This window comes from Convolutriloba macropyga, chromosome 6 (assembly GCF_964194025.1).
Source record: "Convolutriloba macropyga chromosome 6, txConMacr16.3, whole genome shotgun sequence".
Lineage (NCBI taxonomy): Eukaryota > Metazoa > Xenacoelomorpha > Acoela > Convolutidae > Convolutriloba > Convolutriloba macropyga.
Genome location: NC_134473.1, coordinates 36,921,991 through 36,936,600, shown reverse-complemented (window position 1 = coordinate 36,936,600; position 14,610 = coordinate 36,921,991).

Here is a 14,610-nt window from a genome sequence, read left to right as displayed (position 1 = left end):
TAAAATGTGAAATGATTCATGTTTTGGATCAGTCATGATATCTGGCCTGTTATTAAATGTGCCAGTACTGACCATGAATCAGAATTAGGCCCTAAAAGTTGATTTTGTGTGCTGCAAATCTTTCAAATCAGGTATTAATCTCCAGCCTTTTCAATGAGTTTACTGTCGGTGTTATTATGGTTATATTACGCTGTGAGATTTTCAGTTTTCCTTCGAAGTGCAAAAACTGACCAAATAACACTGAATCAATAATTACGTCAGATTTACTTAAAATTTTTGACTAAATGGAAGTCAGTAATCATTGAACGAACTTTTGAATCACAGTTCTTCTGATGCTGCGCTAACTAATTTTCCATGCTGGGAACTTCAGTGTTGCTTTGAAATCACAGAAAAATTTCTGACCCGGGTTGACAAAAAGTTTTAATCATAGAACTTTCATATTATGGATCATAGACTTCATACATTCAAAAAGTCATATTAAATTGGTAGGACTACAACTTTGTTATAAATGAAAGTTCTATGACTAAAACTTATTCATAAATGAAGTTTTATGATTACAACTTTTTCGTAATATGAAGTTCTATGGCTACTAATTATCCATAACAGAAACGAGGCATTTAAAGAGTCTTGGTTTTTTCGTGAGTCCTCATGAGCTTCTTAAACTACAAGGGAAAACAGACTGTTTTTCTTGCAGAATAAGCAAAAATAGAGGCTCTTTTTTTCCAAGACATATATATATATATATATATATATATATATATATATAGCTAAAATCTAAAATCCCGGATAGGCCAGGAATATTATAGCACAACATAGAAGAACGAAACAAAGCACAATTAAAATACAGCACAATGGGAGAAGGTGCCTGTAAGGGCACAAAGGGATGGACATTTAACAAAAAATCGAGTTTTTTTTTTAAACAAACCATTTTAACCCCCAAAATTTAAACGAAGACCCCAAACAAGAACAAATTGGTGCCTCACAATCCTTATGGATAGAAGGCACTCCCAAAACAGTTTGGGTAACATTGAACACCTCCGTTGACCCAGAAGGTCATATTACATTTTTTAAATACGATTGACTTTTTGAGAAACACTTGACGAAATCTACTGAGTTGAAAATCATAAATGATCCGATTTATTAATCTTCCAACCCCTGCAAAGAGCGTTTTTAGCAGAATGGCCGTCCTACTGAGGCTAAGGCACTGGTGATACCATAAAAATGGGCCCCAAAAACTTTTTGTCGCAATACAGTTTTCTCGCAGGCTTAAATAATAAGTTTTATGTGAACGTTACTGGTGATAACGTAACTAAAACTCCGATTTCCAGACAATTGATTCAAGACACGTTTTTATTTTTTAGATTATATACATCACGTCTGGCTAGTTTAGTAGGCACCACAAAACGTGATAGTAAGGCCCCAGGGTCTTCAGGTTTGGTGTTTAATATGATTTACATCATTTTTCCCTTTTGAAATTAGCTGTTCCACTGACTCCAATCACAGTTAATCGTAAATAGGGTTCGCATACCTCAACAGGCAACTCTGAATAGCCAATAGGCATCAAAAAGTGTCATCAAGTTATGCATTACATTAAAATCAGCAGTTAAAAAGCACTCAACTTTTTTTTGCTTTATGAAGTTTTATGACTACGAATTTTTCATAAAATAATTCAAAATTTTGTGATCTGAGGCTCAAATTTAAGCTGAGTGTAGAATAGGCAATTTCCGAAAGATCGCCCACTTGTGATGTCTGAAATTTAGGTTGCCGAAAAAATTTTTTGTTGTATGAAGTTCTATGACTACAACTTTTTCATATATACGGTATCACTGAAAAACAATAGTTTCCGATTTTTTGCTCACTAAATTTTTGGAACAGTTTACTTGCTCTTTGTTTTAGTCCCTTTCCTGTTTTGTCTAAAAATTTATTAAATTACAACTTTCATTTTATGAAAGTTTTATGATTACAACTTTTCATAGACGCCATAATATGAAGTTGTAATTTTATAACTTTTTGAATTATGGGGTCGACCCGGGGAAGTCATTGTTTAAAAGTTACCTTTTTGTGTTTTCTAAAGGTTCTGCCACTGATGGGGATATTTGTCAAGCATATCAACAGCTATATTTGTGCATTCTGCATGTTTTTCAACTACATCACAACTCAGTGTTCTCTATACATAACAATTCTATTCGGAGTCGACAAGTGTTTGGCTGTGTATTTCCCGTTCAAGTACCGTCAATATGGAAAACCCAAGGCGTGCATTATATCAACCGCAATTGTCTACCTTTTGATTGGGCTTTACTGTTCACACGCGCTGTTTATTTTCCGAGTAGACCCCGAAACGGGTAATTGCCGACCGTACGATTTCAGTATTATTGGAACCTTTTTCTTCTACGAAATTCGACCATACAGCGGTTCGATGATTGCTGGGTTTATTCCACTATTTCTTAGCGCAGTCATCACAATCTTTACTGTTATAAAGATAAAGATAGCATCGGCAAAAAGATCGGCTGCTCAAAATCGTGACCAACTAAAAACTCGCCGCGATTCCGAAATTACTCGTCAAATGATTGTGGTGTGTTCTCTTTTTTGCTTTCTCTGCGCTATCAATACTACCATAGTACGTGTGAACTACAGCATTGACGTCAATACAGCGCGTGAACAAATGATTGCATCATTGCTGGATCGTATGCTATCTAACAGTGTAGCTGCTATCAATTCGGCTAATTTCTACATTTATGTAATATTTGGAAGAAAATTTCGGTCCAATTTTGTTAGTTTGTTCACAAGAGACATCAAATCGGGTCAAACAACCAGACCTCAGTAACAATGTGGCGTTTCAGCAGCTTGACTGAGACATTTTACATGTGTTCTGGAGCTGAAATATGTTTATGTTTACCCGTTTTTATCAACTGTGTATAAAGACATTTGACCTTGATTTCCTTATTTTCCCCTGTTCCTTGTAATAATTGATGACATGTTAATTTAATTCAACATTTAGCACCTGAAGTTTCGAAAGATTTTGGATCTATTTTTCATTTTTAGCATAGTGACCTCAGCTATTATAAAAAATGAAGTATGCAATGTGCTATGAGTAATGAGCAACTTACGAGTTAACTGTCTTCGGACAACCAGTATTCGAAACCTCAATTAAAATCCGCATAACTGCGGATACTAAGAACTAAACTCCAGGAAAATTAAGCTCCTAGAGACGCCCAGTAAACCACCACTTTTACGCAAGCGTTACTCTTTCAAAGCGATTATTTGTTATCCGAATGGCAAAACTTGAGCCATGAACAATAAAATAATAATTATTATAATAATCATTTGTTTCCGCGTAATCGCAGCGGAGCAGCATTAGGCTTCCTGACTGCACTATTAATAATGTATGCTGGTAAGGCCATGTGCAGCTACAAATTACCTGCACAGTTTTTCTCAATAGTTCTTACCTGCACACCCTTCAGGTATCTGATGGATAATTTTGAAGCAGAAAATTTCCAGAAAAAATGCACGTTGGAATACACCATTTTAGATTATTTCTGAGAGGATAAATTACCTTAAAAATGAAAGTAAAATGTGCAAACAATATAACCTCAACATTGCATTGCGCAGGTAAATCGCAGGTAATTTGTGCAGGAGAAAAGCAAAAATAGTTCAGGTAATTTTACCTGCAATTTCAGGTAAGTTCAGGTACCATGCAGAGAGCGTGCAAGAGCGACAAAAAACGCGCACAGTTTAGGCGAATTTACCTGATTTTTTGGTACTTTTATCAGTACATTTTTTTAGAGTGCGCAGTGCATTAACAGTAGCATGTTCTCAACTATATTTTTCTATTATTTCAAACATTTCAGAAAGTTGAATTTGTGAGCATGAATTACTCTTTTGGTGACCATGACCACTTCTTTGTGGTACTATAATTGAACTAATTTTGGTCACGTTATGGTTCACTTGAAGCTATGGTTCAATATGCGCTCATGGTTACACAAGGACAACCGATAAGGAAAATTAGCATACAGTTTTTAGTGAAGATTGAAAAGTCACAAATCGTACGCACCTAACAAAAGCTTAAAATCATTTTTTACAAAGAATTTTGATGTCTTCAAGTAGAATTGATGCTTAGAAATCTAGAAAAATTCTGCTTATTGCAATCAATGATATGATATATGGGCACATTAGAAAGTAAACCGGAATAATGCTTTGAAATTGTATTCAAACTGCAGTACAACAAAGGAAAAACACGTCTTGGCAAAAAAACACCACTCAATGAAACAGATTTGTTGAACTTAATTTGAAAAATGAACTATTGTACTATTAATCTATGTACACCACAATTTTAGCTCTTTAAGCAGTATTTTTTGCACAGAAAGTTTGATTTGCGCCAAAAAAAAACGAAATGCGCACTTTTTGAAGTTCCGAGCAAGATTTCATCCTCGTGTTCTCCGCTTATACAGAAATGATTGTTATATTGTTTTCTTCTTTTACTGTTTGTCCAGCTGTAAGTATTCGAGGTTTGCAATTTTCATGGACTAAATGCAAAAGCAGCTCATTTTAAAGTCAATATCTAGTGCACAGCTTGCATGCATACAAACGCCAATGATAAAGCTTTAGGTTCGAAGCAGCTATGGAATTGTTCGATTTCTTTGAAAAATGAGAACAAGATTTAATGACAAAAACAACAATTTTGAACTCGCACAAGTGCGTCCACTTATGCGTTAGAGTGTTATAGAAATGCGTTAGAGATGCGTTAGAGATGCGTTAGAGATGCGTTAGAGATGTGTTATAGAAATGTTATAGAGATGCGTTAGAAATATCGGGATTTTACGAAAAAAGTAAGCAAAATTCAAAGACTTTGGCTGAATAAAATATTGCTAAAAGGCACAAACTGATGATTGGGGGCAATTGTTTTAAGAGAGAAGAAGAGTGAGGTACAGCAGTGGTCGGTATTTATTCCGAACTTGAAAACAGTTTACAATTTATTGGCATTTTTGAGGCTGCAATTTTGAGGCGGAAACTGTCTTTTTTTGAAATATGGTTTTTAAATTGTGAGAAATTTGAAAAGAGATTTAAGGAGATACAGTTAGAAACGTGTTTGAAAACTATACAAACAATCTATACAAAGGCAAAAAGAATTGTTCATATAGAACACAAAAAGTTGTTTGATTTGCTTTTTGTGGCGTTTTTTGAAAACTTTTAGCTGCACGTAAGTGTTTGCTACCAGTACTACTATGGTAATACATGATAAATCACATTAAGATTTACATCTTCGCGTGGCATGGAGTTATCAGCAATTGTTAAACTGCTCTGCAATCAGCAATTGACAAACTCTCAAGATTGAAAACATTGTGTACTATTGGATTATGATTTTTGTACAATTGAAACCTATTTATGCCTTCGAAACCTCAAGCGGCTTTACCCAGAGTCATTTCGTTCCATCCGGGTGTATGCAAAAGTCAAGAACATGTCAAGAAAAATTGTTGATATATCTGGACAAACTTGACAAGACTATTGCAAATATATAAATAGATACAGTTTTGAAAATTCTTGCTATGGCTCTCGTTTTGTCCCTCTACTCACAATCTTTGCCGTTTTGACAGCATGCTTTCAGTTTCGTTTTACTGGTCAGGTTGGGTGCCACAGAATGGCAAGCAAATCGGAAAAATTAGATTTTTAAAAAATAAAAATTTAGTTTAAATTTGAAGTCTTCACTCAACATATGCACCACAAAAAACGTTGAGCGGAAATAAATCATGAGCCTAGGTCAAAAATCTGTGCAAGTAAAAACTGCAATCCAGGTTTTATCCGGAATTTCCGATTGAATTAGAAAACGTTTGCATTTTAATCCTAGGTTTCAAGCTAAATACCAAAAACAACTAATCTCTAGCTAGTTATGAAGCGTTGCTCACTATCCGCTCAACAAATGATTTGCCTAGTTGACATAATAACTAGTAACAAAGCCTCATTTATGCACCAAAACGACTCAGAGAAATGCTGTTGGAAATTAAATTTTTTAAAAATACTAGACGCAAACAATGTTCCCATACTGAGTATGCGATCGCTAGTAAATGAGAAGCCAATTCCTGCTAATATACGCTAGGATGAAGGAAATAATTTTAAAGGTACTTCGAGTTGCTATATTTCTCTTGATGTCTCTGAAATAAGGTTTTCCAAAATTTTTTTTGTAATATTGTGTCGTGAAAGAAAAAATTGATCTCTGCTCTTTAAATTTTTTAACAATAGTTGTCATCGTTGGCACTTGTAAAATGAAGTGGCTGACTAGAATCGTCAGTGAGTGGTCCTCATGTTGTCAGTTGCAGAGCCAGTAAGCGTGCCAGTTAGAGGGTATTCTGGTCAGTGACGTTAATCCATTTTGAAGTCTCCAGATTTTTCTCGCTGTCATTGTAGTATGGGTTTATTCTCAGCTGAGTGAACAATTTTAGTCCGTACTCCCCGTCCGCAGAACAAAGAGATTTTTATTCATTTCTTTATTAGAACGGTTTTGTTCCGATTTGATTTACAAGCTTAACTCCTGGTTAATATCCAATTTTAGCTAATGTGAGCTACTTGATCTTTTAAAATTTGTTTGCAATTTAATTCTTTCTTAGTAAGTTCCAACAGAAAAACGACGAAAAAGACAATTTTTCTTGTTTCATCAATTGAGGAAAGAACGAGCATAGAGAGAAGGATAGTTAAGGAATATCAAAACGATAACTAAGAAAGAGAACAAAAAAAAATTTTGCGAGTTTTGAGAACAACGGTTCTCCTGGGACGAGACGGTGACTGAGAGGAGGGACTGTATAAATCCAAACCACAGATAGAAAGGGTCATACGTCTGATACATACCGTAGGGAGTTGTAACCAGCGTGAACATTGTGATCAAACAATTGTTAGAGCGGTTGGCTATCGCGGACATGTATTTGGATGTGTGCCAGATCCTCTTCGTGAATCTACTATTTCGCGTTCAGTAGGCAAATTTCCAAGGGCAGGTCGTTGTTAGGTCGCTCTTCCAAGTACTCGTTAAAGGAGACTGATTTTTAGGATCCTGGAAAAATTTGATAAGTTATGGAACTCTGTTGAGACATGCGGCAAGAGTTCTAGGGCTATATATTGTTGATGGTATTATAAGTTGATGGTACAATAGGTTGCATTGCTAGGAGGTGATTCCGTATATTTTTCTCTTCGTGTGGTGGCTCTCTGTCTTCAAGCTTGCCTACAAACCAGTAGCGTTAGAGCAGTTTAAATTTATGACCGTACATATTTTCCTAGGTCCTCCTGTACATATCGAAGGTACTAAATGGTCACAAAGATTGGCCTATGGGTAGCTGCGTATATTGGGACAAAGAATTAGTAATTTCGAATCTGATAGAAGTTTCTCGATCTTACTTTGCGGTATCTCGCTTCTTGATTTATGAAAAATTTAAATCGTATGGCGAATTGATCTTAGTGTTCAGATACTGTGTTCAAGTACTGTGCAGCTGACTTGAACTGGTGTGCGTCAGTGGATTTGTAAGATTGGAGTGATGTTGTAAAACATGATAGTTGCGACTCGTATGTAGCATCTTCCTCTTGTTGACCCTATGCGATTGATTGTTGACATCCATCTGTGTTGGATGTATTAATCCAAACCGCAGATAGAAAGGGTCACACGTCTGATACATACGGTTGGGAGTCGTAACTCTCATGAACATTGTGATCAAACAATTGTCAGTGCAATCGGCCGACGCGAAGAAGTTTTTGGATGTGTGCCAGATCCTCTTCGTGAATCTACTATTTAGCGGAAAGTGGGCAAAACTCCAAGGGGAGGTCGTTGTTGCGTCCCTCTTCCATGTACTCGTTAAAGGAGACTGATTTTTAGGATCCTGGAAAAATTTGATAAATTATGGAACTCTGTCGAGACATGCGGCAAGAGTTCTAGGGCATAAGTTGATGATGGAATAGGTTGCATTGCTAGGTTGTGATTCGGTATATCTTTCTCCTCTTGTGGTGGCTCTTTGTCTTTAAGCTCGTCTGCAACCCAGTCGCGTTAGAGCAGTTTAAATGTATGGCCGTACATATATTTCCTCGCTCCTCCTGTACAGATCGAAGGTATTAAATGGGCACAAGGACTGGCCTATGGGTAGGTGCGTACATGGGGACAAAGAAATAGTATTTTCGGATCTGATAGAAGTTTCTCAAACTTGCTTTGCGGCATCGCGGCTGCTTGATTTATGAATAGTTTAAGTCGTATGGCGAATTGATCTTAGTGCGCAGATACTGTGTTCAGGTACTTTGCAGCCGACTTGAACTGGCGTGCGTTAGTCAATTTGCAAGATTGAAGTGATGTGGTACAAAATGATATTTGCGAATCGTTTGCAGCATCTTCCTCTTGTTGACCCTATGCGATTGATTGCTGAGATCCATCTGCGTGGGATGTATAATCTCAAACCGCAGATAGAAAGGGTCATACCTTTGAGACATACGGTAGGAAGTCGTAACCCGCGAGAGCATTGTGATCAAACAAATGATAGTGCCTTCGGCCGACGCGAAGAAGTATTTGGATGTGTGCCAGATCCTCTTTGTGAATCTACTATTTTGCGGAAAGTGGGCAAAACTCTTAAGGGAGGTCGTTGTTGCTCCAATCTTCCATGTACTCGTTAAAGGAGACTGATTTTTAGGGTCTTCGAATAATTTGATAAGTTATGGAACTCTGTCGAGACATGCGGCAAGAGTTCTGGGGTATAAGTTGATGGCGCAATGGGGTTGCATTGCTAGGAGGTGATTGAATATATTTTTCCTTTTGTGGTCGCTCTGTCTTCAAGCTTGTCTGCAGTCCAGTCGCGGTAGAGCGTTTTAACCGTTTGGCCGTACATATATTTAGTACTCATTGGGCACAAGGATTTTTCTATGGTTAGCCGGCTACAGGAGGACAAAAAAATAGTAATTTCGAGTTGAACAAAAATTTCTCAAACTTGCTTTGCGGTATTGAGGCTGACTGATAGCTGAATAGTTTAAATAGTATGGCGAATTGATCTCAGTGTTCACATACTGTGTTTACGTACTGTGCAGCTGAGCTAAATCGCCGTTATTAGTGGATTCTCGTGATTGAAGTGATGTTGCACAAAGAGATAGTTGTTAATCGTATGTAATATCTTGACCTCGTTCACCCTATGCAATTGATTGTTGACATCCATCTGCTTTGGATGTTTAAATCCAAGTCTCAGAAAATGGTTCATACTTCTGACACATATACATCCCGTTGATATATATATATATATATATATATATACATACATATATATATATATATATATATATATATATATTTGTATATAAATATATGTGTGTATCTGGCGCTATCATTATGTTCAAACAATCGTTGGTGCGGTCGGCCAACGCAAAGGGGTATGTGGATGTATGACAGAACCTTTTGCGAATCTAAAATTTAGCTGAAATTGGACACACTCCAAGAGGAAGTCGTTGTCAATTCCCTCTTTCATGTACTTATTCTCACGCTACAGTACTAGCTATTGTACATGTCACCAATAAATGTTTCAGCGTGTCCTCGGGGCGTCTTGCGATATATTTAAATCTCTCGGAGACAAGGATGCCGTTTTCTGTATTGTTCTTGAGGGGAATTGTGAAACTGAAAATTCAGCCCCATTGCCCTCTGCAGGAGGAGGACCGTGAGCCGCTATGTGAATTATAGGTTGTCCTATGAGATGAACTGGTGGACGAATGTGGCGCCATAATTGGAGACAACCTAGCTGGATAGATAACATGTTGTTCGGGGCAAGGACGCCTTCATGATGAAGGGTCCGTACATGGATAGTTGTCCGTGGGCATGGCCGGGCTATTATACCGAAGTGTCTGTTTTGGAGCTCGCGCAGATGGTGCTGTGGGCATTTGTGGCAGCAGATAAACTTGTTGGTTGTTGAGATGTAGGTTGTGACGTTTGAGCTATTCCAGAGCTAGCCCAATTTGGTACAATCGTCTCTGGGGTGGAGCTTCTTGATTGTTCGGCTGAATTTTTGTCAGCCAAAGGATGTGTGGGTGTATACTCCGCTAGCACGGGATAAGCGGCTCCTGCGATGCCTTTGTTCAATCTTGCATCAGTGTTGGATCTGAGGAGTCAAGTTCACGCCCTATTTGCAACGAAAGTTCTCCCACAGTTGAGCAGGAAGCAGGAAAATTGGCAAGTGAAGGCAGAGGGTTCACCCCGAGTACGTTTCAGAGGTCACAAACTGTGGCTGTGATCAGGCCTCCGCCATCGTGAACACTGTCAGCTTCTGCGGTTACCAGATTTGTTCTAGGATCGAGGGAGCCAATGTCAGAGGTGTCAGTGGCGGAGGAAGGATGTCATCGACATCCAACATGATGAGATCGAACGCTGTGGGTAAAACGTTTGGAGGGGCTGTGGATCCGCATGAGTGGCAATGGATTCCGTAAAATCTGTGGTGTAACCAAAACAAAAAGAGCTTCAGACGAGTACTTGTATAGTTGAGAGTAAGTTCCTCAAGAAACCATGGAAATTTAAAATTCCTAATAAGTGATTTTTTTAAATTATTTCCGTTAACTAAATCACGCTAGTCAAGGCGGACCTGAATGAACTCTTTGCCGTTGATGAATAAAATTAAAATAATATATATATTGCTGTGAATGTCGTGCTTGTTATTCTGCTTGTTTTTCAAGGTCTGCAAAGTTTACAGCATGTGCTACCTCAAATATTTCTGCTGAGTCATCATTCAATTGGTTAAATTTCACTTCATCTATGACGTTTTTCAAGTCGCTTTGGTTAAATATTCCCAATCTGTTACGCAGTGAAGTTAATTTGTGTAACACAACGTTGATTTTCATCCGATGTGAATACTTTTACATCAAATCGCCCCCTAATTGGATTTGGCTTTAGTCAGTATGATTAATTGTCGTCCGCGTCGAGCGTGAAAAGGCGCTTTTACTGAACAATTGTTTACGTCTGGCTTGGCCTACAAAATGTATTTTGTTTTGCTAAAAAACATATACGCTCGAAACATTGATCTTTTAGTACATACAGACGGGACAAAACTGTTATGCATTGGAAGATTGATATGACGCTAGAGCTGTTTAATGGAGCAAATGTGTTTCTTTTAAATTGTGATCCTACATCATACTAAAGCTAATTTTTGAAATGAAAATATAAAATTGGTTTCTTTAAGATTTCTATAGAGATCGCATAATTTCTTATAAATTGAAAAACTAGTTTGGTCTCTTTCTAGAAATACTCGAAAAACAGCATAGTTGATTTGGGAGTCCATTTAAACATTAGTTAGTACTGCGCCGAACCAAAATTTTTTTCTAAAGAGTTAAACCTCCGGTAAGACTTTTGATTATTTGGTATAAAATAGCCGTTTGAAATGCTTGTTTTCGTGTACGGCAACTCTGGTGGTGGTATATTTGGTGTGGTCATGAGTACGTCTTTGAAGTCTAAGGAAGGTTTGCCTGTAGAAAAAACAAAAACTTTCGTGATATTGTGTAGAAGTATGCTTTTTTGTCCTGGTACTGGCTTCTTTACATGTGGACGTTTGAGTTGATGCCCAGTGATAATTTCATTATTTCTAAACGTTTCAGTAAAATATCTCTTTTGAAATTTATTTGCTCTGGGCTGTGATATTTCTACGTCGACATTTCGACAGTCATCATTTGGTTCCTAAATTACTGTTGCGTTTATTGCTTAATTTGGAGGACACTACCGCGTTTCAATGCAACTTATAGTTCTGGTTGCCTTATACTAAGTAGTTTTTGACAGCAATTCCAGAATGCGTATGATATTTCTGAAATGAAGTGATCATCGTAGTGTCTAGATGACAAGATATTCACAGGCGGGATTGTTCCCGTGTCAATTTGCTCATGGAGTATCCGTTGCGTTCGGAATCCAATTATGGTCTCGTAGATTATTAACTAAACCCCCTTTTGGAAACCGAAAGGGTTATGCGGATCGAATCAGAATCTGCCTGTTTCTTTTTTGTGTTTGGTTTAGGGCGGGGATTTTTAAGGAGGTCAAAATGAATAATTTGTGGTTCGTTGGGGTAATTGTTCACGATTCCACTCCTTGCAAAACTTCTACGAACTTTTGTTTCTCTGGGATAAAATGAATTTTCTATATTGTTTATACCTGATTTTGTGATCAAACAAACAAGCAGTCTCTTATGAGCTGGGTTTTCTGGTCAAAGATTCCTTCATCGGAAAATTTTTCATACAAGGCAAATGCGCGTATTCGAACTGTTTCAACTTTAGAGTAAACGTAGAAAATTACATGTAGAATCTGTAAGTCTCTGTGCTTGTTTTTACAACCAGCAGATTTATTGGGTTTGCAGTACTGCATATTTATGATATGTGGTGGAGGGCAGTTATATTGTGTCGTGACATGATTTTTTATCCCCGATTTGGGAGTTGATATGTTTTGTCTATCGATAGTGAATGGCTGGCCTAGAGGTAGCGAGAGAGAATAGAACAAATTAGTGAGAAACATAACTTTATTTGCATTGGACATTTGTAAGATGATCCGGAAAAAGGATTTTACAATCTGAAATGACCTGCTCTGCTTTGCTATCTGTCGAAGTGTTGAATTTCTCTTTTTATCTCAAAATATAACTATACATAATACAAGTGATCTTCAACCCATTTTATGTCCATCTCAGAGATTCATTCGGTTTTAAATAGACAACAGAACTACAACAGACCCTTGATAGAGTGAAAAAGGAGTTTACACACGGAACGTTAAAGTCGCTTTTTCCAATCCAGATTAATTTTTTGCATTCAATGTGATGCTGCAAATTATGGTATAAATGCAGCCCTATTGTATAAACCCTATGGTATAAGTGCAGAGAAATGAATTTGAGAAAACGGAGCAAATTCAGGCAAACTCGGTTTGTTTTCCACATTAGAACTTTAGACTTTCATCTATAAAAATAGAATGTTCGCAACCTTTTACGCACTCCCAGAATACGAAATTCTAATACAAGAACCACAAAACCCTCTCATTCTTTATACAGACCGTAATCAATTTTCTTCTTATTCACACAGAAAAACCAACCTACCCATAGGAATTACAAGTTTTAACTCATTCTCGTGAAAATTCCAAACCTCCACATCTTTTGGACGGAAGTGGAAATCGTTCAATTCACGAAATACTCAGTCGCTCTTTAACTTCTGTCACATATGATGAGCATAGTCTCAAGACAGTAGAAATACTAGAAACGAAGAAATTCCCTATGACACACACTCAAGATACTTCTCCTGCCGCGCCACAATTCTGTTTCAAAACAATACATTAGCAAGTTTTTTAAGAAATCAACACACGATTCAACGCAATTTCCTGTATGTCCAAAACACAAAAATACTTTAAAGTACATCAGGAAAGCAACAAATGTTTCCTTACTGAATATGTCACAAAAGCACAACCACTAGAAGCAATACAAACCACTAAATAACTAGATCATAAAACCAAAATACTACGATGATCATCTTGTAATACAACACACGGATGTTACTTTAAACGTGAACGATACTGAATCTCTTTCACAGTTTGTCCCACAAGTAAACTATAAAGAACCTATAAACCCAATTGAATTTTCACTTCCAGTAATGGATAATTTCATACCCCACTCCCCAATAAGTTATTATTTTTTTCTCATTATAAACTGAGGCCACAGAATTATTTTTACAAGAGACACTGCAACCTGATCCAGTAATCTGCCAGATCATATTTTGGGACGGATTATCACACCAATACTCGCATTAAGTGCAAAGAAAAGACCCCAATGTTTTTATCGTCGTTTTCATGTCAGGTATAAATCAATCAAATCAATTATTGTGAGGCCATCTAGGTCACAAAAAACCTATGCAAACATATCAGAGGAATACTATTTCCACAACCTTGAGACTTCAATGGCAATTGTTGAACAAGATTGATTAGAATGCCAAACTGGCGAAACAATGCCAAACTTCTTGATGGCCCCACAGCAGCCATCCTTAGAAGTTTCATCATATTCTTCAACCACTGCATTTAAATGGACACAAATCTCACACTACGTAGTCTTAAGACCATTACCAAAAATTGATGCAACTAACGCTCTAAATGTACTGTTTGATCATTGGATAGCAAAGTTTGGGATCCCAGATCCTAGTCACTGATAATGAAAATGAAAAATTTAACAGTGAACTCGCACGTTTTTGCCTCACATAAAATAAAAATTTACGCCTTACGCTCCATGGTTTGTTGGCTTAGCTGAAAATAGCAATAGACAATTAAACACATCTCTACGCACTGTTTTAGAGACACAGTACGGCACATGGTCGAACAAATTGAACACTTTCACATACGCCTTTAACTCACAAATTCGTACAAATTTGGGATTGTCCCCTGCCACCAGTAAAGGCAGACCCTAGAGAGTTAGACAGAATACTTAGAGATTATTGGTAACTGAACGTTGGCCAATGAGGGCTGGATTCTACGTTTATTTGCGGAAACTAAAAAAATTACCATCATCTACATCTAAATTGTTTTGGCTTCTGCAGAATGTTAAGGGCCTCATGTTTATCATGGACCGACTGGCTTAAACTTTATGGCCATGTCGTCAATTCAATCTTGTTTTCCAATTG